The sequence below is a fragment of the Pristiophorus japonicus genome, chromosome 5 (genome assembly GCF_044704955.1).
Source record: "Pristiophorus japonicus isolate sPriJap1 chromosome 5, sPriJap1.hap1, whole genome shotgun sequence".
NCBI classification, from domain to species: Eukaryota; Metazoa; Chordata; class Chondrichthyes; family Pristiophoridae; genus Pristiophorus; species Pristiophorus japonicus.
Window position 1 is genome coordinate 181,126,114 of NC_091981.1, and position 23,061 is coordinate 181,149,174.

The following is a 23,061-nucleotide window of genomic DNA, read 5'->3' on the forward strand; positions in this document are numbered from 1 at the left end:
AGGTATTATTAAAGATGGTACCAACAATACATTTTTCAGCATTTTTCCAGAGATTTCCAACATTTTTTATTTTTATTCCAGATTCCAGCATCCACAGTATTTTGCTTTTGTACCAACAATAAAAAAATATTAAAGTCACTTATTAGATGCATGCATCTGTTATTTGTTTTCAAGGATATTTTAGAATTACAGTCAGGTAAAAATCTATATTGTGTTAAATCATACATAAAAAAGGACATTTCTAACCCTGTGCAAAATAATTGGCTTTTGAATTCAAAAAAATTGGAACATATCTTTCAGCCAGACTTAGACAAGCTTGAAAATTATATAATGTGTGCAAGGTAATGTTTAAATCATGATGACATTCTCTACAATGAGGTGCAAAGGATTAATAAAATCTTACAACAAAGGACCAGGCCCATTCAGCCCTCCATTTACCCACCTTGGTTCCGTAACCTTTAATACCCTTGCCTAAATAAAAACGATCAATCTCAGATTTGAAATTTTCAATCGACCGAGCCTCAACTGCTTTTTGGGGGAAGAGAGTTCCCGATTCCCACCATCCATTGTGTGAAGAAGTGCTTTCTGACATCACCCCTGAATGGCCTAGCTCTAATGTTAAGGTATAATAAAAACAGAAAATACTGGAAATGCATTTTAGGTCGATGACCCTTTGTCAGAACTGGAAAAAGTTAAAGAAGTCACAAGTTTTTAAGCTCGTGTAGGGGCAGGGAAAGGGGGGAGGGGCGGAAAGGACAAAAGGGGTCTGTGATAGGGTGGAAGGCAGAAGAGATTAAGAGACAAAAGGCAAAAGGAGATGGTAATAGGGCAAGTTAAGGAACAAAAAATGAGTCTAGATAGGATGTACATGGAAAATAGCAGAATCATCAACAGCTGCCATGGGAAAGAGAGAAAAAACAGGGAAAAAAAGAAAAATATTGGGGCAGGGCTTATGGTCTGAAATTTTTGAACTCGATGTTGAGTCCAGAAGGCTGTAAAACGCCTAAACGAAAGATGAGGTGCTGTTCCTTGAGCTTATGTTGAGCTTCATTGGAACAGTGTAAGAGGCCGAGGACAGAGAGACCAGAATTAGAGTGGAGCGGAGAATTAAAGTGATAGGCGACCGGAAGCTCGGGGTCATGCTTACGGACTGAATGGGGGCATTCTGCAAAGTGGTCACCCAATCTGCATTTAGTTTCCCCAATGCAGAGGAGGCTGCACCGTGAGCAGGATATACAGTATACCACATTGAAAGAAGTACAAGTAAATCACTGTTTCACCTGGAAGGAGTGTTTGGGGCCCTGGACAGAAGGAAGGGAGGAGGTAAAAGGGCAGGTGTTGCATCTCCTGCGTTTGCATGGGAACATGCTATGGGAAAAGGAGGGGGTGTTTTAAGGTTATGTTCCTTTGTTCTGGACTTCCCCACTAGCGGAACTAGTTTCTATCTACCCTATAAAATCCTTTAATCATCTTAAATGCCTCAATTAGATGAGATCTTAAATATCTATACTCAAAGAAATACAGGCAAATCTATACAACTTCCAGCTAGAGAAGTAGAGGCAAAATCCCTAGAATGATTTCAACAAATAATTGGATGCTGAGGAATGTAGGCTCTTTCACAATGCATGAACGAAGATGAATCAAGTGGCCTTCCTCATCCATAATTATTTTGTGACCTAATAGCTTTCAAAGGAGTCATTCCTGGATGTTTCTACAACAAGCGCAAAATATTACAGATGCTGGAAATCTGAAATAAAAGCAGAAATGCTTGAAATACTCAGCAGATCCGGCAGCACCTGTATGTTCCCGGGTATTCCTTGTTGCTGTTGTCAGTAAGTGGCCTAGCAGAAAAAAGGTCGAGTCTCCTTCTAGGTAATGATTTGACATTTAAAAACAAAGTCAGATGTTTTAAACTGTGTGTGCATTTACCTGGCCTCTGCCGAAATGGCCATTTTCCATTGGCTTATTGCTTGTGTGGGTCTATTGTGTTAAATTGGAAGATTGTGGTAATTGCTGAACCAGAGTGAGAAGTAGTTCATGATTACATTTACATTATAGCGTTGCTTGCTGCAATAATGAATTTTTTAAAAGTTTGACATTAAAATGAGCACTGAACTAATTTGAAGAAGAACTAATCGATAGTATTGTCAGAGACAATTTTTATTTAACAAGACATAAATGTTTACTTCAATCATATTGAAACGTTACAATGTAAAACATATATTAATTTGTCAGTTACAAAGTATTAATGTGGAATTTGCTGCCCCTGCTGTTTGTTGCCTAAGTTTTTGTTCTCAAAAAGATATTAATGACCCGTGATGTTGATAAAAGGCTACGGAGTTTTATTTCATTATAGTTCAGTCACACTGACTATATCCGTTAAACTGGCACAAATGGAGTCATTACAGTAAACAGGGATGTTGAGGTGTATTCATATAATATTAGGCTATGGGTACTCACTACATGGCCAGTGAGCCAAATATAGCCCTTTTGAGCTCTGTTTCACAAATTTAAGAGAGACTTTTTTTTTTAAGTGATCGATTGGATAATGGGAATGCAGCAGATGTAGTGTATATGAATTTTCAGAAAACATTCAATAAAATGTCCCACAAGAGGCTACCACAAAGGTACAGGCATATGGTATAAGAGAAAGTGTAACAGCATGGATAGAAAGTTGGTTGATGGACAGGAAACAAAGGGTTGGATACATGGATATTGCTTGGATTGGAGAAGGCTCCAAAGTGGTGTGCCCTAGGTCGGTGCTGGGTTCACTTTTGTTCATGGTACATGAAGATGATTTGAATTGGGCACAGGGAACACAATCTCCAAATCTGCTAACACAAAAGTGGGGTGGGGGAAACAAACAGCGAGGAGGATTGTAAAAGACTTCAGGAAGTCATAGATAAGTTAGAAGAATGGACAGATATTATTTAATGCCAAATTTTGTGAAGTAATATACTCTGGGAGTAAAAAGAAGTAATGGGAGTAATCACTCAATAGAAAGATGCTGAAGGGTGTGGATGAACAGAGAAACCTACAGGTTAAAAAACATAAATGAGTATAGGCAAATAAAGTCATAAAAAGACCAAGAGCATTTGAGTTTTATTAATAGGGGCATAGAATACAAGAGAAATAAAGTAATGATATATTTGCATTAAATATTGGTTAGGCCACAGAGTACTGTGCACAGTTCTGAAATCCCCAGTGTAGAAAGGACATTAAAATCACAGAAAATATGTAGCATAGATTCACTGGGATGATGCCATGGATGGGAAACCATAGTTATGAGTGACCTGAGATGCTGGGGCTATTTCCATTGGAGCAGAGAAGGCTAAGAGAAGACCTAATAAACAACAACAACAACTTGTATTTATATAGCGCCTTTCATGTAGTGAAACGTCCCAAGTCGCTTCACAGGAGTTTTATCAGATAAAAATTTGACACCAAGCCACCCAAGTAGAAATTAGCGCAGGTGACCAAAAGCTTGGTCAAAGAGAGAGGTTTTAAGGAGCGTCTTGAAGGAGTTCCAGAGCTTGGGGTCTAGGCAACAGAAGGCACGGCCGGCAATGGTTGAGCGATTATAATCAGGGAAGAATTAGAAGAGCGTAAACATCTCGGGCGGTTGTGGGGCTGGAGGAGATTACAGAGATAGGGAGGGGCGAGGCCGTGGAGGGATTTGAAAATAAGGATGAGAATTTTGAAATCGAGGCTTTGCTTAATCGGAAGCCAATGGATGTCAGTGATCACAGGGGTGATGGGTGAGTGGGACTTGGTGCAAGTTAGGACACGGGCAGCCAAGTTTTGGATCACCTCTAGTTTACGTAGGGTAGAATGTGGGAGGCCAGCATTGGAATAGTCAAGTCTAGAGGTAACAAAGGAATAGATTAGGGCTTCAGCAGCGGATGAGCTGAGGCAAGGGTGGACACTTGCAATGTTAGAGGTGGCAATAGGCGGTGTTAGTTATGCTGCGGATATGTGATCGAAAGCTAATTTCAATTACACCAATGTTGCCAACAGTCTGGTTCAGCCTCAGACAGAAGTTGGTGAGAGGGATGGAGTCAGTGGCTAGGGAACGGAGTTTGTGTCAGGGACCAAAAACAATGGCTTCGGTCTTCACAATATTCAATTGGAGAAAATTTCTGCTCATCCAAAACTGGATGTTGGACAAGCAGTCTGACTATAAAGGTTTTTAAAGTTATTAAAGGTTTTTCTAGAGTGGACAGGAAAAGACTATTTCATCTGGTTGGCATGTCAGTGAGAAAAGGTCATCAATTTAACATTTTGTGGAGAAGGGGTTCGGAGAGATTTCTTCATGCAGAGGGTTGTTGGAACATGCAATGCTTTGCTACAGGGAGTGGTTGAGGCAAAGACCATTGCATCTTTTAAGGGATAGATGGATCAATATTTGAAGTAGAGGAAGATACAGAGCTATGGAAATGGAGTGAGACAGTGGAATCAGTATTGGAATGCTCCAGCAAAATGGCAGCACAAATATGATGGTCCTTCTATATTGAAAATTCCTAGGGCCCGAAATTCATCAGGATGTAAGGTCTGCCCATTTCTCGGCGGTATTCCGGCGGTGCGTCGTTTGAAACCACCGGAATACCACTGAGACTGAAGACCGGTCAAAATTTCGTCAAAGTTTTCTCGACGGTATGCGAACAGTGTGCAGCGGGTGGTATGCAGCATTATAATTGACTTTCTTCTCGGTGGACAGTGCGGCACTGCACTGAATATGCGCAATTTTATTTTTTGCGATTTCGAGGGTCAGGGGTCACCTGCGCATGCGCAGACAGTTGGAGTCGAGAGAGAGAGTGAGAAGGAGCAGCAAAGTATCCGAGGGTCAGTTGTATTCATCAGAGATTCTAGAGTCAAATAATATTAGGAACAAATAATAATAAAACAATATCAATAATACATATTTTATAAATAAAAAAATCATATAAATATAAATATAATGGGAATGCTGAAAAAGAAGTCTAAGTGCAGGAATATCGAGAAGGACAGGAGGTTGAGGGCGCCCGACTTCGACGAAATGGGGCTACCTGTTCTGCTGGCGAACATCACGGAGAATTACTCTGACTTAACAAAGGGTGGTTACGGAAAGCCCCCCCCAAAGGAGTACAACAAAATATGGGACAAGATCGGCGAGGCTGTCTCCTCCACAAGTACAATGGTACACACTGCAGAAAGGTGTCGTAAGTGGTGGAACAACCTGATGAGGGTAGCAAGAGTAAGTAATGATTTTATTTATGCAGCCCCCATGTGTCATGTACCATGTAAATGTAGATTCATAGAAACATAGAAACATAGAAAATAGGTGCAGAAGTAGGCCATTCGGCCCTTCGAGCCTGCACCACCATTCAATAAGATCATGGCTGATCATTCCTTCAGTACCCCTTTCCTGCTTTTTCTCCATACCCCTTGATCCCTTTGGCCGTAAGGGCCATATCTAACTCCCTCTTGAATATATCCAATGAACTGGCATCTACAACTCTCTGCAGCAGGGAATTCCACAGGTCAACAACTCTCTGAGTGAAGAAGTTTCTCCTCATCTCAGTCCTAAACGGCCTGCCCCTTATCCTAAGACTGTGTCCCCTGGTTCTGGACTTCCCCAACATTGGGAACATTTTTCCCGCATCTAGCCTGTCCAGTCCAGTTAGAATCTTATATGTTTCTTTGAGATCCCCTCTCATCCTTCTAAACTCTAGTGTATAAAGGCCCAGTTGATCCAGTCTCTCCTCATATGTCAGTCCAGCCATCCCTGGAATCAGTCTGGTGAACCTTCGCTGCACTCCCTCAATAGCAAGAACATCCTTCCTCAGATTAACTTACATTCAGTGTCAACGGATGATGTTATTTATCCCAAGGTTACGGCGATGTATTTGTGCTTTCAGGCAATGACAGGAGGATCAACCCAGTGTTTTGATGTGTGTTTGTGTGTGCGATGTTAAATGGATTGAAGATTTTTACTTTCATTTACTTTATTTTCTGCAGAAGAAGACATCTACAATAGCAGATCATCAGCGTACGGGGGGAAGGACCCCCAACGTGAGAACCCGTGATGGAAATTGAGGTCCGTGCCCTGTCACTGGTCGGGGATGCCAACCGTGCCACCACCGGCGATGAAACTGACCTACCCACACAGGATGGTCAGTTCAATACAATCCCCAGTCTGTGTTGCGGTCCTGTAATGTCATGTAATATAACTGTAACTGTAATGCTGGCCTCATGTAATGTAATGTAAGTTTATTACACTGTAATGTTGGGCTCATGTGATGTACTGTAATGTTGGGGGCATGTAACGCAATGCATATATGTATTGTCTGTCTGTGATATGTAATGTAGCAGTGGTGGACATTTAAGTAAGACTGCGCTACGTCACTGTACTCATGTACTCATGTAACCCTGACCCCTCTCCTGTTGTTTTGTACTTGCAGACTCGGAAGATTCAGACCAGACCTTCGCAGAGAGATCAGATGACAGACCCACTGCCTCCACCTTTGGCGTCATCCAGCCCTCTCCCGACTTCGTCCCTGCCAGAGATGATGACGAGGAAGAGGAAGAGCAGCTCATCCTGGAGCCAGTGGTGGTGGAGACGGAGGAGGAGATAACAGTTACATCTGGGCCTGCAGGAACATCCTCCACCACCGACTCTATATTCAGGGGATCCCCCCTGTATCCCCCTCGGATTCTGCGGGACCAAGCGGTGTACAGCCACGCATCCCCAGCGTTGCAGCGTCTTTGCTGCAGCGATGGAGATTGGTGCAGCAAAAGTTCGTTGCTGAAAGACAGAAAGGCGCGTACCAGGACATGTTGCGTCTGTCACAGGCCAGGGTCAACATAGGTTGAGAGCTGCTCAAGGCCATAGTTACGATAGCCAGAAACATCGCGGCGTTGTCAGAATGACAGTTGGAGGATATGTCGCATCTGATCACCACGATGTATGCGGCAATCGACGGGATCGGGATATGATGTGGAATCCCCCCGTGCCATAGTCAGGTCGACAGCAGCCGAGGGTGGGGAGCAGCCAGCAGCTTCCAGCCCTGAAGCAGTGCCTTCCGGATCACAAGCTTCTGCTGAGGTCCCATTCATTGCACTTGCAATGTCTCATCACCAACAACAGCAACAGCACTCGGGATGTGGAGCTGAACGCCGGCTTGGTACCATCGCGGGGAGGTCCGGGCTCAGGGGCAGTGGGAAAGGGAAGGGCGGGAGTAAGAAAGGGGGGGGGGGGGGTGGAATAGTCCCAAGAGTGGGGGAGTACGCAGTCGAAGTCGAGGACAGTAAAGGGTGCTTTGTTGTGGTCAATTGTTAATTGTTAATTGAAAATAGTTGAAGCTTGATTTTTTTAAGTTTATTTCAAGTTGTTAGTTTTTCAAAGTTCTAGTTATAAGTTTTACAAAGTTTTACAATCGTTCTATATTTTTTACATTTTTACATAAACGTTTCAATTGAATTTAAGCACTCTTGTACAGTGTCAAACTTTTGGGGTAACAGTCATCAGGGTCTCACAGTGTGTGCAGGAAAAAATGAAATGCAGCTCTCCACATTCAAGCAAAGCGTTCATTTATGAGCTGCTGACGTAACAATTTTGCAGTGGCATACGCTCCACGTACCCTCAGCTGTCGTGTTGGAGGTGGTGCCATGAGTTCAGCTGGAAGCTCCTCCTCATCCTCCTGCTCATTTTCCTCTTCTTCCTCCTCCGTCTCCTGCACTCTCTCCTCAGGTGGTCCCGCAGTTCCCTGTGGCAATTCCTGTCCCCGTATGATTGCTAAATTATTCAACATGCAGCACACCACTGTGAACTGAGCAACCTGCCCCGAGTGGTCCAAGCATTGAAAGCGCTGCTTCAGCACTCCAACTGTCTTTTTGATAATATAACGTGTGGCTATATGGCTCTTATTATATCGTTGCTCGGCTTGTGTCTGAGAGTTCCAAAGGGGTGTCAAGAACCAGTGACGAGGCCGTACCCTTTGTCCCCCAGCATCCAGCATTTACCTTGTGGCTCAAACTTCAACAGGTCAGACACAGTGCTCTCACGCAAGATGTGCGTATCATGGTTGCTCCCTGGAAAGTAAGCATTCACTGCCACTTTGCGCTGCGTACGGTCGTAGACGAGATGCACTCCCTCGAGCTGTTGAGGGAGTGGAATCCCTTACAGTTTCGGTACACCTCCGCCTCTTGTAATGGTGCTCGCAGGGCAATATGGGTACAGTCAACAGCACCCTGCACCTTGGGGAAGCCGGCAATGCGTGCAAAACCCAAAGCCCTGTCATTCTGTGCCTCCCTGGTCATTGAGAAGTTTATAAATTCCATCCGACGTGCATACAGTGCCTCAGTCACCCGTCGAATGCAGCGACGAGTAGCGTGCTGAGAAATACAGCATATATCCCCAGCTGATGCCTCAAAAGAGCCACATGCATAAAAGGAAACTGCCGCAGTTACCTTTGCCTCGACACACCAGGTGGTACTGGTCTGCAGGTCTGCTTTAATGAGCTGGCAAATCTCATTGATCACCTCTTTTTGGAAGCGTAGCCTTCGAACGCACTGTCAATTGGTCAGGTCCAAGTATGAGTGCTTCTCCCTGAAAATCCTTTGGGAGTAAGGCCTCCTCCTCCTCATCATTCTGCGACCTCCTCCATTACCCTGATAACTCTGCTCAATAAACCTTCTTCCATCTGGATCCTGCATTAGACAAGTAGTCAGCAATACAGGCTGAAATAGTACAGGCCCCATTCTTTATAAATCTTCAGAATCTCCTCAAATATCCTGAGATAAACTCAAATGATTTTTCAATGAAAAAAATATTAACTCAAATGCCTTCTATCTTAATAATGTACTCAGTACCAATAAAAAGTTTTCCCGCTGTAAATCCTACTGTAAATTCACTATTCATCTCTGAAATACTGAGGTGCTGCTTTTGCTGACTGTTCCCGATTTCAAAATGGTGGCACCGAGCACTACCAGCCATTCCCACCCATTTAATATCAAGTAAAACCATCTTCTCCAGGACAGTATGCAGCTCCGGTGGTATGTCGGCGGTATGTCATCAAACTTGTATTTTTTGGGTAATGTGCAGGCGGTTCTACATAGCGGACGGTGTGCATACCGCTCGGCAGTATGTCAATGATGAATCTTCCGTTGAGCGGTATGTCGACGGTTTGTACCTGTTTTTTGACGAAACTAGTATTTTTCGGCGCTAAGCGGGCAGTAATGGGTGGTAGGTCAATGAATTTCGGGCCCCTAGAGTTCTATTGCAAGCTGCACACCAGTTCACACCGTGCTCTCTTTCCAGAAAGAATGGTGTCAATGTGGAAATCAATATCAATTGTTAGCACCTTCAAGATGTGCCTGTACAATTCATGTGTCATTCTGGTCATTCATTATGGTAAGCAAAACAAGGGCACCAAAAGTGACTAGCTGCAACTGAATACCTTTGATTAAACTGAATTCTATGTATTTTTGAGATCATACAAATGTATAGATTATACACCCGTAGAATACACATATTCTTGGTTTCAGATTGAAACAGAACATCACCAAATGACTTCATCAACTGCCAGGGGAAAGAAACAGATTAATTGAGGCAGCAGAGAAAACAGTGTTGAAGCTGTTATTGAAAGCAGATGGGTTAGCTTTCGGTACAGGGATGAAAGGATGATTTTTCTCTATTGGCACCTGCTGAGCGCTTGACAGGCACTGTTCACCTTAGTAAGCAGGCGCAAAGTTTTTCTTCCTTACAGCCATTTGAATTACCAAGTCACACAGCAGATGCAGAGCCCTACCACCCTAATATCAGGTGGAAACAGGAGTGCAATTGCAGTCTTGAAAAACATGCAGCTGCTTTCTTGGCCATCACAAGCAGAGTCTTCTGCTGGGCCTGTTCCTACTACGACTCTTACTGTGGAAGTCCCAACAATTCCCAGGACAGCACAAAATGTTGGAAAGCTGTGTCTGAGGAACACCGATTGCTCAGCTGTAGTGAAGAGGAAAATCTCACACCTTTCTGTCACATAGCAGATACAAAAAGACTCCTAGCTGACTGGGAAAGAAACAAAGAGCAATCAGAGACTAAATGCTTAGACAATGAAGATAATGGTTGTGGACAGACAGCACAGTGATGCATAGCTCAGAGCAAGAAAAAAGAAAATCAAGACAAATGAGCCATAACTCGGATAGAACAACACAGAAAATGATAAAAGTAACTCAGGTTAAAAAAAAATAACAGATATTGCGAAGAATAAAATAGTTTAGTTGACAATTATTTGGTGAAGGGGATAAAGATCAATTTGGGACTCTACTCGTGATCTGGACCAATATAGGTGTGATCCTATTGATAGTAAACTTCTGCCTACGAGGTTAAAAGTAGGATACAATCTGACCGACAATCCCATATGATGTCATTTTTTCCAATAGCCATCAACACAGCACTTTACCGAAGGCTTTCTGAACATCTAAGCACTTAAGATCTGTTGGACAAGCACTAATTTGGTAACTTCCGCAAAGAACTCAATCCGATTAATGAAGCAGCTATGCTAAGATTTCCTAACTGCCAAAATCTCTAAGTGATCATAAATCGAGGCAGCAATCAACCAGATATGGCACCAAGGAGCCTTAGCAAACCTGAGGTTAACAGAGGTGAAGGGGAAAACCTGCCAGCATTTGGTTTGTACCTGACACACAGGAAGATGTTGTAGTTATCAAAAGGCAATCATCACAGCCACAGGACATCACTGCCGGAGTTCCTCAGGATAGCATTCCCTGCCCAACAATCTTCAGTTGCTTCATCAATGACCTTCTCTCCATTATAAAGTCAGGAGTCAGCGGGTTGCTAACAGTTGCAAAATCTTCAGCTGCGTTCACAACTCCTCTGATAACGAAGCAGCTCTTGTTAGTCTACAGCAGGACCTGGACAACATCCAGATTTGGGCCACAAGTGGTAGGTAAGAGTCACGCCGCACAAGTGACAGGTAACGGCTATAACCAACAAGAGAAATTCCAATCACCTCAGCATGACCTTCAGGAGCATTTGTCAAGTCCCCCACTATCGACATCTTGGGTGTCACTTATCAGAAACCTAATTTAGCCAGCCATATCAACACCACGTCTACAAGAGTAGGACAGAGGCTGTGTAATCTGCGGCAACTGGCTCATTTTCTGACGCTTCAAAGCTTATTCACTACCCACAAGGCTCGAATTACCAATATGATAATATATCATATCAATATGATAGATTACTCACTGGCTTGGATGGGTGCATCCACAGCAACACTCGTGAAATTCAAGCTTATTCACTACCCACAAGGCTCAAATTACCAATATGATAATATATCATATCAATATGATAGATTATGCACTGGCTCGGATGGGTGCATCCACAGCAACACTTATGAAATTCAATACCATCCAGGACAAAGCAGTCTGCTTCATCACAATCCCTGCCATTGGAATCAATATTTACCCACACATCACTTGGACTGTGGCTGCAGACACGATACACTGCAGCTACTCGTCCAGATTGTTTCGACTGCACCCCGCAGTCTTATAACCCTTCCACCAATAAAGACAAGATCAGCAAGATCAAAAGAATACCATTACCTCTAAGTTGCCTTCCAAATCACATACCATCCTGACTTGGACATATATTGTTGTTCCTTCATTATAACTGGGTCAAAATCCTGGAATTCCACCATGGTGGGAGCACCGTCAACACAGTACTACAACAGTTCCAGGAGAAAATCCATCGCCATCATCTCAGGGCAACTAGGGATGGGCAATAAATATGGCCTTGCCAGTGTTGTCCACATCCGATGAACAAATAGTCCCCTTCATTGATTAACTTCGGGGACTTACTGACATTGTCCAAGGACCTACTGCCATCTTTGTCCTGTTGTTCCCTGGAATTGGCAGGACAGTAGGGATAAGGAGGGAAATTGGAGGGGTGGAGCCAACCAATAGCTGTCTTGGAGGGCTGGGGGAGAGGGGGAGTGGGACGGGGAGGGGAAGAAACGGGAATGCAGTGGTCGGCCTCACCATCGGTGTCCCGCCTATTTTCAGGTATGATAGCAAAATAAAATCCAGCCCCACTTCTTCAGTTGGTTCAATTTTTGTAGCTCTCCTATCCAGCAGTACTGCCAGTTTAGCACCAGGAAAAGTCATGGCTGTAAATAACTTGAAGAAATTATTTGAGCAATTTGATTGGTTGATTTTGCAATACTTGCTGGTTCATGAATGTTAGCTTTGAAAGAAAAAAGTAAACAATTTGTTCCCTTGGTGTACCGCTGGTTACTCGTTTCTCTGACATTTTTTTGCCATTTCGGCAATCAGATATTTGATTGGTAACTTAGCAGATGAAGTGGTTATTTGAACATATCAGAACTGTTTGCCTTCCAAATCTGTGACACTTGGCAGTTGCGATTCCTTAAAGTCCACACTTTCAGCTGTTATCTCTTTGAAAGTCATGACATGACAGACAAAAAACAAAAACACAAAGGCAGAATATTATCTGAATAGCAGCAGATTAGGAAAAGGGGAGGTGCGACGAGACCTGGGTGTCATGGTACATCAGTCATTGAAAGTTGGCATGCAGGTACAGCAAGCGGTGAAGAAGGCAAATGGTATGTTGGCCTTCATAGCTAGAGGATTTGAGTATAGGAGCAGGGAGGTCTTACTGCAGTTGTACAGGACCTTGGTGAGGCCTCACCTGGAATATTGTGTTCAGTTTTGGTCTCCTAATCTGAGGAAGGATGTTCTTGCTATTGAGAGTGTGCAGCGAAGGCTCACCAGACTGATTCCCGGGATGGTTGGACCGACATATGAGGAGAGGCTGCTTCGACTGGGCCTGGATTCACTGGAGTTTAGAAGGATGAGAGGGGATCTCATAGAAACATATAAAATTCTGACAGGACTGGACAGGTTAGATGCAGAAAGAATGTTTCCGATGTTGGGGAAGTCCAGAACTAGGGGACAAAGTCTAAGGATAAGGGGTAAGCCATTTAGGACTGAGATAAGGAGAAACTTCTTCACTCGGAGAGTTGTTAACCTGTGGAATTCCCTACCGCAGAGAGTTGTTGATGCCAGTTCATTGGATATATTCAAGAGGGAGTTAGATATAGCCCTTACGTCTAAAGGGATCAAGGGGTATGGAGAGAAAGCAGGAAAGGGGTACTGAGGTGAAGGATCAGCCATGATGTTATTGAATGGTGGTGCAGGCTCGAAGGGCCGAATGGCCTCCTCCTGCACCTATTTTCTATGTTTCTATGTTTTGATGCAACACTTTCAGTTACATAGAAAAGGTTCATACAGATGAAATGAATTCTTAACCATCACTTAAAAAAAATCTACAAATAAAATGCACAGAGGAGAACCTGAATAAGCCATGATTTTTGAATAAATGATCAAAGCAGTTCTTCAGAGCGAAAATGTTACTTTGAAACAAATTGATCTTGTGGACAGTTTACTTTGGGTTGTTTGAGTAAAATTTGTAACTGAAAGCAATTTACTGTAGAAAAATGCTCCAAAAAATACAACTATAATTACATCTCATCCAAATGGCCAATAAATCAAGACGAACATCAGGTGTCATTCTGCTCAAGAGTTCCTGTGAATAATTTTCACCAGTCAAATTCAATTTGTAAATCTAAATTTATTAATAATTTAGACATGAAAACCGGAAAATTCCTGTAGTTACATATCAGAATTGATCTGAGCAATTTCACCCTGGAGTGACTTTGTATGATCTTTTATAGGCCTACTGCACTCTGGCATTAAATTGAAAACATATGTCATGGGCTAGAATTTTCACAATGAAGGATATCACCATTTTTTTGAGTTATTCACGATTAACGCCGTTTTTTTTGTCGCTGAAATGACGCAAAATAATTAACACTTAAATTTCCCCAAGCCATTTGTAACTTTTGGCAAAGCGTTAAAAAAGTGCTGTTTTTAAGATCAAAAATGACATTTTTCACGATAAAAAAACCCAGCTGTTCTGTGTATGCACAGAAAAAATATTTGCTAATTTTTCATGTGACGCGCATGCGCAGTTCATGTCCTGGTCTTGAGCAGCCATTTTTACAGGGAATTGAAAGTTGCAGTAGAGTTCTCAATACTTACACACTGATGCTGCAGGAACAAAAATTCAGCTTGATTCAGGAAGGAAGAGGGCGAGAAAGTTTAGCGAGGACGCAAATGAAGCGCTGGTAGGTGTGGTAGAGAGAGGATGGGCCAGATTGGGAAGAAGGGTCCTGGTAAACTGCCTCCATCTGCAATGGCTGAAGCTCGGCGATGCATTGCGGAACAGGTTTCCTCGGTGAATTCCATTAGGAGAACCTATCCACAGTGCAGGAAGAGCTGGCATGACCTTTGCGGGACAGTTAAGAGTAAGTAATATTTTTATTTATTCACTCCAATTACTTAAATTGTAAATGTGACCCATCTTGGTATCGCTAGGCTTCTGATCATCACACATTATAAAGATTGCTTTTTTTCTACACTGCACTTCGAAGTTGTCGTGATGAACAAAATGCAAATAAAGGAACAATATACAGATCACTTAATTAAATGCACACAGTATGGTATATGTGCTTTGATGACTATCTGTGTGTGCTATGACAGCAGAAAGTCCCTCTCTTAAAAATGTCTATTGCCATCTTTGCAGAGAAAGTTGACTTGAGAACCAGCGACAGCAGCGTAAAACTGATGGGGGTCCGGCAAGACTGCTCCCACTCACAGCCCTGGAAAGTCGGATTGCAGGTCTCATTGGTGCATCGCCCAGATCGACCACCTGTGCGGATGCTGAGCACAGGTTCCAGAAAGAGGGTAAGACTTGCAAAATCCAGAGTCTGGGTTGGCTCAATGTTAAGTACTGTGTGGGCGACGCTTCGGTTTATGTGATGTACTCTCGGTCGGCTAGGCTTCAGTTTATGCAATGTACTATGCGATGCCACTGGACCAAGACCTAGCTCTGTCAAGCTTGGGTGGTGGCTGGTGTGCAACGGCCACCTCACGTTAAAAAAAAATCCACGCACAGGCATCTTCCACCCTCGAGGATGTAATTCTGGTTCTTCATTCGAAACACTTGTGAACTCATCCTTTTTTTGGCATGGAAGCAAGTCATCCACGTTTCGAGGGACAGCCTATGATGATCATTCATCGTGGTCCTTCAAATGAGCCTGCGCTATGAGCCTACTCATGTCACCGTGCCCCCTCCCCTGCTGCTAACCAGTCGTCTGTTCTTTTATATTTGGTAGCTGTTTCAGATACATCCAATAATGGAGAAGACCCCGCCAGCCCGCCACAAGCAGAAGTGGATGACACCGAACTCAGCCATCCTGCAGAACCTCCACAGGAGGAGGAGGAGGACAATGCTTCAATTGATGTTTGTTGGCAGGGGGGGGGGGGGGGGGGGGGGGGGGGGAGTATGATCAGATGGTGGTATTGAATTTGGAGGGGGTTTTTAGCCTGCCCTACGCAGGAGGGGACATATGTTGGTTTTGCACCATCTGAGGTCCCGGGTCCCAGTGGGTTGCAGGAACCCACACCCAGGGCAGTCTTTCCAGAGGCGGAGAGGTGAAGAGCGTTCTCCCGAGATGCAGGCTCCACGGGAGGTGGTAGAGCTGATAGAAACATAGAAACATAGAAAATAGATGCAGGAGTAGGCCATTCGGCCCTTCTAGCCTGCACCGCCATTCAATGAGTTCATGGCTGAACATGCAACTTCAGTACCCCATTCCTGCTTTCTCACCATACCCCTTGATTCCCCTAGTAGTAAGGACTTCATCTAACTCCTTTTTGAATATATTTAGTGAATTGGCCTCAACAACTTTCTGTGGTAGAGAATTCCACAGGTTCACCACTCTCTGGGTGAAGAAATTCCTCCTCATCTCAGTCCTAAATGGCTTCCCCCTTATCCTTAGACTGTGTCCCCTGGTTCTGGACTTCCCCAACATTGGGAACATTCTTCCTGCATCTAACCTGTCTAACCCCGTCAGAATTTTAAACGTTTCTATGAGGTCCCCTCTCATTCTTCTGAACTCCAGTGAATACAAGCCCAGTTGATCCAGTCTTTCTTGATAGGTCAGTCCCGCCATCCCGGGAATCAGTCTGGTGAACCTTCGCTGCACTCCCTCAATAGCAAGAATGTCCTTCCTCAGGTTAGGAGACCTAAACTGTACACAATACTCCAGGTGTGGCCTCACCAAGGCCCTGTACAATTGTAGCAACACCTCCCTGCCCTTGTACTCAAATCCCCTCGATATGAAGGCCAACATGCCATTTGCTTTCTTAACCGCCTGCTGTACTTGCATGCCAACCTTCAATGACTGATGTACCATGACACCCAGGTCTCTTTGCACCTGCCCTTTTCCTAATCTGTCACCATTCAGATAATAGACTGTCTCTCTGTTTTTACCACCAAAGTGGATAACCTCACATTTATCCACATTATACTTCATCTGCCATGCATTTGCCCACTCACCTAACCTATCCAAGTCACTCTGCAGCCTCATAGAATCCTCCTTGCAGCTCACACTGCCACCCAACTTAGTGTCATCCGCAAATTTGGAGATACTACATTTAATCCCCTCGTCTAAATCATTAATGTACAGTGTAAACAGCTGGGGCTCCAGCACAAAACCTTGCGGTACCCCACTAGTCACTGCCTGCCATTCTGAAAAGTCCCCATTTACTCCTACTCTTTGCTTCCTGTCTGACAACCAGTTCTCAATCCATGTCAGCACACTACCCCCAATCCCATGTGCTTTAACTTTGCACATTAATCTCTTGTGTGGGACCTTGTCGAAAGCCTTCTGAAAGTCCAAATATACCACATCGACTGGTTCTCCCTTGTCCACTCTACTGGAAACATCCTCAAAAAATTCCAGAAGATTTGTCAAGCATGATTTCCCTTTCACAAATCCATGCTGACTTGGACCTATCATATTACCTCTTTCCAAATGCACTGCGATGACATCCTTAATAATTGATTCCATCATTTTACCCACTACCGATGTCAGGCTGACCGGTCTGTAATTCCCTGTTTTCTCTCTCCCTCCTTTTTTAAAAAGTGGGGTTACATTGGCTACCCTCCACTCCATAGGAACTGATCCAGAGTCAATGGAATGTTGGAAAATGACTGTCAATGCATCCACTATTTCCAAGGCCACCTCCTTAAGTACTCTGGGATGCAGTCCATCAGGCCCTGGGGATTTATCGGCCTTCAATCCCATCAATTTCCCCAACACAATTTCCCGACTAATAAGGATTTCCCTCAGTTCCTCCTCCTTACTAGACCCTCCGACCCCTTTTATATCCGGAAGGTTGTTTGTGTCCTCCTCAGTGAATACCGAACCAAAGTACTTGTTCAATTGGTCCGCCATTTCTTTGTTCCCCGTTATGACTTCCCCTGATTCTGACTGCAGGGGACCTACGTTTGTCTTTACTAACCTTTTTCTCTTTACATATCTATAGAAACTTTTGCAATCCGTCTTAAAGTTCCCTGCAAGCTTCTTCTCGTACTCCATTTTCCCTGCCCTAATCAAACCCTTTGTCCTCCTCTGCTGAGTTCTAAATTTCTCCCAGTCCCCGGGTTCTCTGCTATTTCTGGCCAATTTGTATGCCACTTCCTTGGCTTTAATGCTATCCCTGATTTCCCTTGATAGCCACGGTTGAGCCACCTTCCCTTTTTTATTTTTACGCCAGACAGGAATGTACAATTGTAGTTCATCCATGCGGTCTCTAAATGTCTGCCATTGCCCATCCACAGTCAACCCCTCAAGTATCATTCGCCAATCTATCCTAGCCATTTCACGCCTTATACCTTCAAAGTTACCCTTCTTTAAGTTCTGGACCATGGTTTCTGAATTAACTGTTTCATTTTCCATCCTAATGCAGAATTCCACCATATTATGGTCACTCTTCCCCAAGGGGCCTCGCACAACGAGATTGCTAATTAATCCTGTTAATTAATAGGAATGACTGGGGAGAGCATCCAGCTCACCAAATTATTAACGAAGCAGTTGCTGGACATTTGGAAAAGCAAAATGTGGTCAGGCAGAGTCAGCATGGATTTATGAAGGGGAAGTCATGTTTGACAAATTTGCTGGAATTCTTTGAGGATGTAATGAATAGGGTGGATAAAGGGGAACCAGTGGATGTGGTGTATTTGGACTTCCAGAAGGCATTTGACAAGGTGCTACATAAAAGGTTACTACGCAAGATAAAAGTTCACTGGGTTGGGGGGTCATATATTAGCATGATTGACAAACAGAAAACAGAGAGTCGGGATAAATGGTTCATTCTCTGGTTGGCAATCAGTAACTAGGGATCAGTGCTGGGACCCAACTATTAACAATCTATATTAATGACTTGGAAGAGGGGACTGAGTGTAACATAGCCAAGTTTGCTGACGATACAAAGATGGGAAGAAGGGCAGTGTGTGAGGGGAGAACATAAAGAGGCTGCAGGAGGACAGAAACAGGCTAAGTGAGTGGGCAAGAATTTGGCAGATGGAGTATAATGTTGGAAAGTGTGAGGTCATACACTTTGGCAGAAAAAAATCAAAGAGCAAGTTATTATTTAAATGGAGAAATATTGCCAAGTGCTGCAGTACACCGGGATCTAGGGGTACTTGTGCATGAAACACAAAAGGTTAGTATGCAGGTACAGCAAGTGATCAGGAAGGCCAATGGAATCTTAGCCTTTATTGCAAAGGGGATAGAGTATAAAAGCAGGAAAGTCTTGTTACAGCTGTACAGGGTATTGGTGAGACCACACCTGGAATACTGTGTGCATTTTTGGTTTCCATATTTATGAAAAGATATACTTGCTGTGGAGGCAGTTCAGAGAAGGTTCACTAAGTTGATCCCGGGGATGAGGGAGTTGACTTATGAGGAAAGGTTGAGTAGGTTGGGCCTCTACTCATTGGAATTCAGAAGAATGAGAGGTGATCTTATCGAAACATGTAAGATTATGAGGGAGCTTGACAAGGTGGATGCAGAGAGGATGTTTCCGCTGATGGGGGAGACTAGAACTAGAGAGCATGATCTTAGAATAAGGGCCGCCCATTTAGAACTGAGATGAGGAGAAATTTCTTCTCTCAGAAGGTTGTGAATCTGTGGAATTCGCTGCCTCAGAGAGCTGTGGAAGCTGGGACATTGAATAAATTTAAGACAGAAATAGACAGTTTCTTAAACGATAAGGGAATAAGGGGTTATGGGGAGCGGGCAGGGAAGTATAGCTGAGTCCATGATCAGATCAGCCATGATCTTATTGAATGGCAGAGCAGGCTTGAGGGGCCTTATGGCCTACTCCTGCTCCTATTTCTTATGTTCTTATTATGTTAAATCTCTCCTTGAGGCCATGGGTGGGATCTCGGCAAGCATAGCAGCACTATCTGGTGAAATTAGGGAGGGCATGTCGGGAGCCATAGCAGTACGATCTGCTGACATCAGGGAGAGTACGTTGCGAGGCCTAGCAGTACTATCTGCTGATATTAGATGGGCATGTCTGAAATAGTCGCTGCAACTCGGGAAAACACCGAGGCTGTCATTGCCCAGCGGCAATTGACGGTCTCGAGTGATGCCACTCCAATCCCCAGACTAACCTCAGCAGTCAGTGTGCAGGTTGAACCACAAGCTGCAGAGTCCAAAGCCGGGCCTTCCGCAGCCAGAGATTTTCAAGGGCTTCCATTGGCATCTCCTTTGTCTGTCCCCCAACAAGCGGAGCGCCGTACCCAAGAAACTAATAAGAAGCTTGGGCTCACCAAGAGTAGGGCTAAGCCTGCGGTAACGGGTAAGGCTAATCGAAAAGGCAAGAAGGGTGGCGGCACGGCGGTGTTTAAATCAGGGGATGGGAGGAGAGGTGGCTGCAACTGAAGTTTGTTTGCTGCTGCTGTTGTTGTTTTGCTGTTCTTTTGTTTTTTTGTTGTTGTGGTTGGTTGTTTGCTTTATTGTTATTTAAGTAATGTTAATTTAAAAGTTTAATATAGTACTAAAATTTGTTATTAAAATTAAGTACAAGTGTACAAATGTTTAATAAATTTCAAATTGTTTTTTCAACTAAACCAAACTTATGCAGTGTCTCATTCGCAGAATAACAGGGGGAAATAGTCACCATGGTGGGTTACACTGGCAGTCAATGATGAAATGTGCCGTTCAGCCTTTGTGCAAAGCGGTGAAGTATCAGCTGCTGATGCAAGGTGTAAAATCCACGAGGCCTCCTCCCGTGTCCTCCTGGGGGTGGTGCTGGTGGCATGGGTTCCTCGTCCTCCTCCAGCCCCCACCCTCTTCTGAGGTGGTTCTGCAATTTCCAGTGGCAAATCCTGTCCCCTCATGATGGCTAAGTTGTGTAGCATGCAGCACACCACAGTGAACTCAACGACCTGCTGAGGAGAGTATTGCAGGGAGCCTCCAGAGTGGTCCAGGCATCGGAAGCACTGCTTTAGCACTCCAGTTGTCTTCTCGACGATGTTGCGCGTGGCTATATGGCAGATATTGCAGCGATGCTCGCCTTCTGTCTGCATTTTGCGGAGGGGGGTCATGAGCCAGGTAGCGAGCCCATAACCTTTGTTCCCAGCATCCAGCTCTGGCCTTCTGGCTGCTCCTCAAAAAAGCTGTGAGATAGTGCTCTCATGCAAGATGAAAGCATCATGGATACTCCCTGGAAATTTTGCATTTACTGACATGATACGGTGAAAAAAAGGGTCACAGACAACCTGCACGTTCAGCGAGTGCAATCCCTTTCGGTTTCGGTAAACCTCCGGATCTTCAAAAGTTGCTCGCAGGGTGATGTGCATACGTTCAATGGCAGTCTGTACCTTGGAGAAGCCAGCAATTCCTGCAAAGCCTAATGCCCTCCCATTCTGTGCCTCCCTGGTCATTGGGAAGTTGATTAAATCCTTCCTACATGCATACAGTGCAGTAGTCACCTGGCGAATACAGCGATGTGTAGCGTGCTGCAAAATGCAGCATATGTCCCCAGCTGATGCCTGAAAGGAGCCAGAGGCATACACGGCAAGTACCGCAGTCACCTTGACCTCGACGAGCAATGCAGTCCTCCTCACGTTTGTAGGCTGTATGTCTGCCTTTATGAGCTGGCATATCTCTGTGACCACATCGTTTCCAAAGCGCAGCCTTCTAACACACTGTGCCTCAGTCAGGTGGAGGTCTGAGTGATGGTCCAGGTAAGCTCTTGGGGGTAAGGCCTCCTCCCCATAAGTCTACGACCTCTTTGATTACGCTGATAATGCTGTCGAATAAGCCTTCTTCTATGATTATCCTGGATAGCATAAGCAGTCACCAAATATGGCACAGATGGAATCCGCCCCATTCTTAAAATGACCTTAAAAACGAATTAAAAATTCACTGAGCTCTAATCGTAGCCTTCCCTCCAAAACGTTTAACTCAGCTCCGTTTTCCAAGATGGCGCGTTATTGCCAATTTCGATCCGACTCGACCAGGTAAGACAAGCTTTTTCAGTTTGGTATTTATCACTGTCCTTAAAAATGTAATTATTGGCCAAATTCACAAAAACGGCGCTATCATTATTTTTGATGCCCCGTGACATCACAAAAACGGTTCTGAAAAAAAGCAGTCGTTATTTTTTTTAACAACGGCGTTAAACCACTGGGAAATTTGAAAAATGTCCTGAAATTTTTTTAACGACAAAACAAACATTTTGACGTGAAACAATGGCATTCAAATGTGGGTTAGGCTGGGTAATTTCTAGCCCATACTAACTGTTTCTCTCTCCACAGATGTTGCCTGACCTGCTGAGTATTTCATAGAAACATAGAAAATAGGTGCAGGAGTCGGCCCTTCGAGCCTGCACCACCATTCAATAAGATCATGGCTGATCATTCACCTCAGTACCCCTTTCCTGCTTTTTCTCCATACCCCTTGATCCCTTTAGCCGCAAGGGCCATATCCAACTCCCTCTTGAATATATCGAATGAACTGGCATCAACAACTCTCTGCGGAAGAGAATTCCACAGGTTAACAACTCTCTGAGTGAAGAAGTTTCTCCTCATCTCGGTCCTAAATGGCTTACCCCTTATCCTTAGACTGTGTCCCCTGGTTCTGGACTTCCCCAACATCGGGAACATTCTTCCTGCATCTAACCTGTCCCGTCCCGTCAGAATTTTATATGTTTCTTATGAGATCCCCTCTCATCCTTCTAAACTCCAGTGAATACAGGCCCAGTCGATCCAGTCTCTCCTCATATGTCAGTCCTGCCATCCCGGGAATCAGTCTGGTGAACCTTCGTAGCACTCCCTCAATAGCAAGAACGTCCTTCCTCAGATTAGGGGACCAAAACTGAACACAATATTCCAGGTGAGGCCTCAGTAAGGTCCTGTACAACTGCAGCAAGACTTCCCTGCTCCTATACTCACATTCCCTAGCTATGAAGCCCAACATGCCATTTGCCACCTTCACCGCCCGCTGTACCTGCATGCCAACCTTCAATGTCTGATTTACCATGAAACCCAGGTCTCGTTGCACCTCCCCTTTTCCTAATCTGCCGCCATTCAAATAATATTCTGCCTTTGTGTTTTTGCCACCGAAGTGGATAACCTCACATTTATCCACATTATACTGCATCTGCTATGCATTTGCCCACTCACCTAACCTGTCCAAGTCACCCTGCAGCCTCTTAGCATCCTCCTCACAGCTCACACTGCCACCCAGCTTAGCGTTATCTGCAAACTTGGAGATATTACACTCAATTCCTTCATCCAAATCATTGATGTATATTGTAAATAGCTGAGGTCCTAGCACGGAGCCCTGCGGCACCCTACTAGTCACTGCCTGCCATTCTGAAAAGGACCCGTTTATCCCGACTCTCTGCTTCCTATCTGCCAACCAGTTCTCTATCCACGTCAGTACATTACCCCCAGTACCATGCACTTTAATTTTGCACACCAATCTCTTGTGTGGAACCTTGTCAAAAGCCTTGTCAAAATACACCATATCCACTAGTTCTCCCTTGTCCACTCTACTAGTTACATCCTCAAAAAATTCTCGAAGATTTATCAAGCATGATTTCCCTTTCATAAATCCA

At 44.2% G+C, this 23,061-nt stretch overlaps 1 protein-coding gene across 7 annotated transcripts in view; it reads right to left on the reverse strand.

Annotated features, from left to right (window-relative positions):
- mocos (molybdenum cofactor sulfurase) overlaps positions 1-23,061 on the reverse strand; it is a 464,568-nt gene that overhangs the window by 299,144 nt on the left and 142,363 nt on the right. The window lies entirely within an intron of this gene.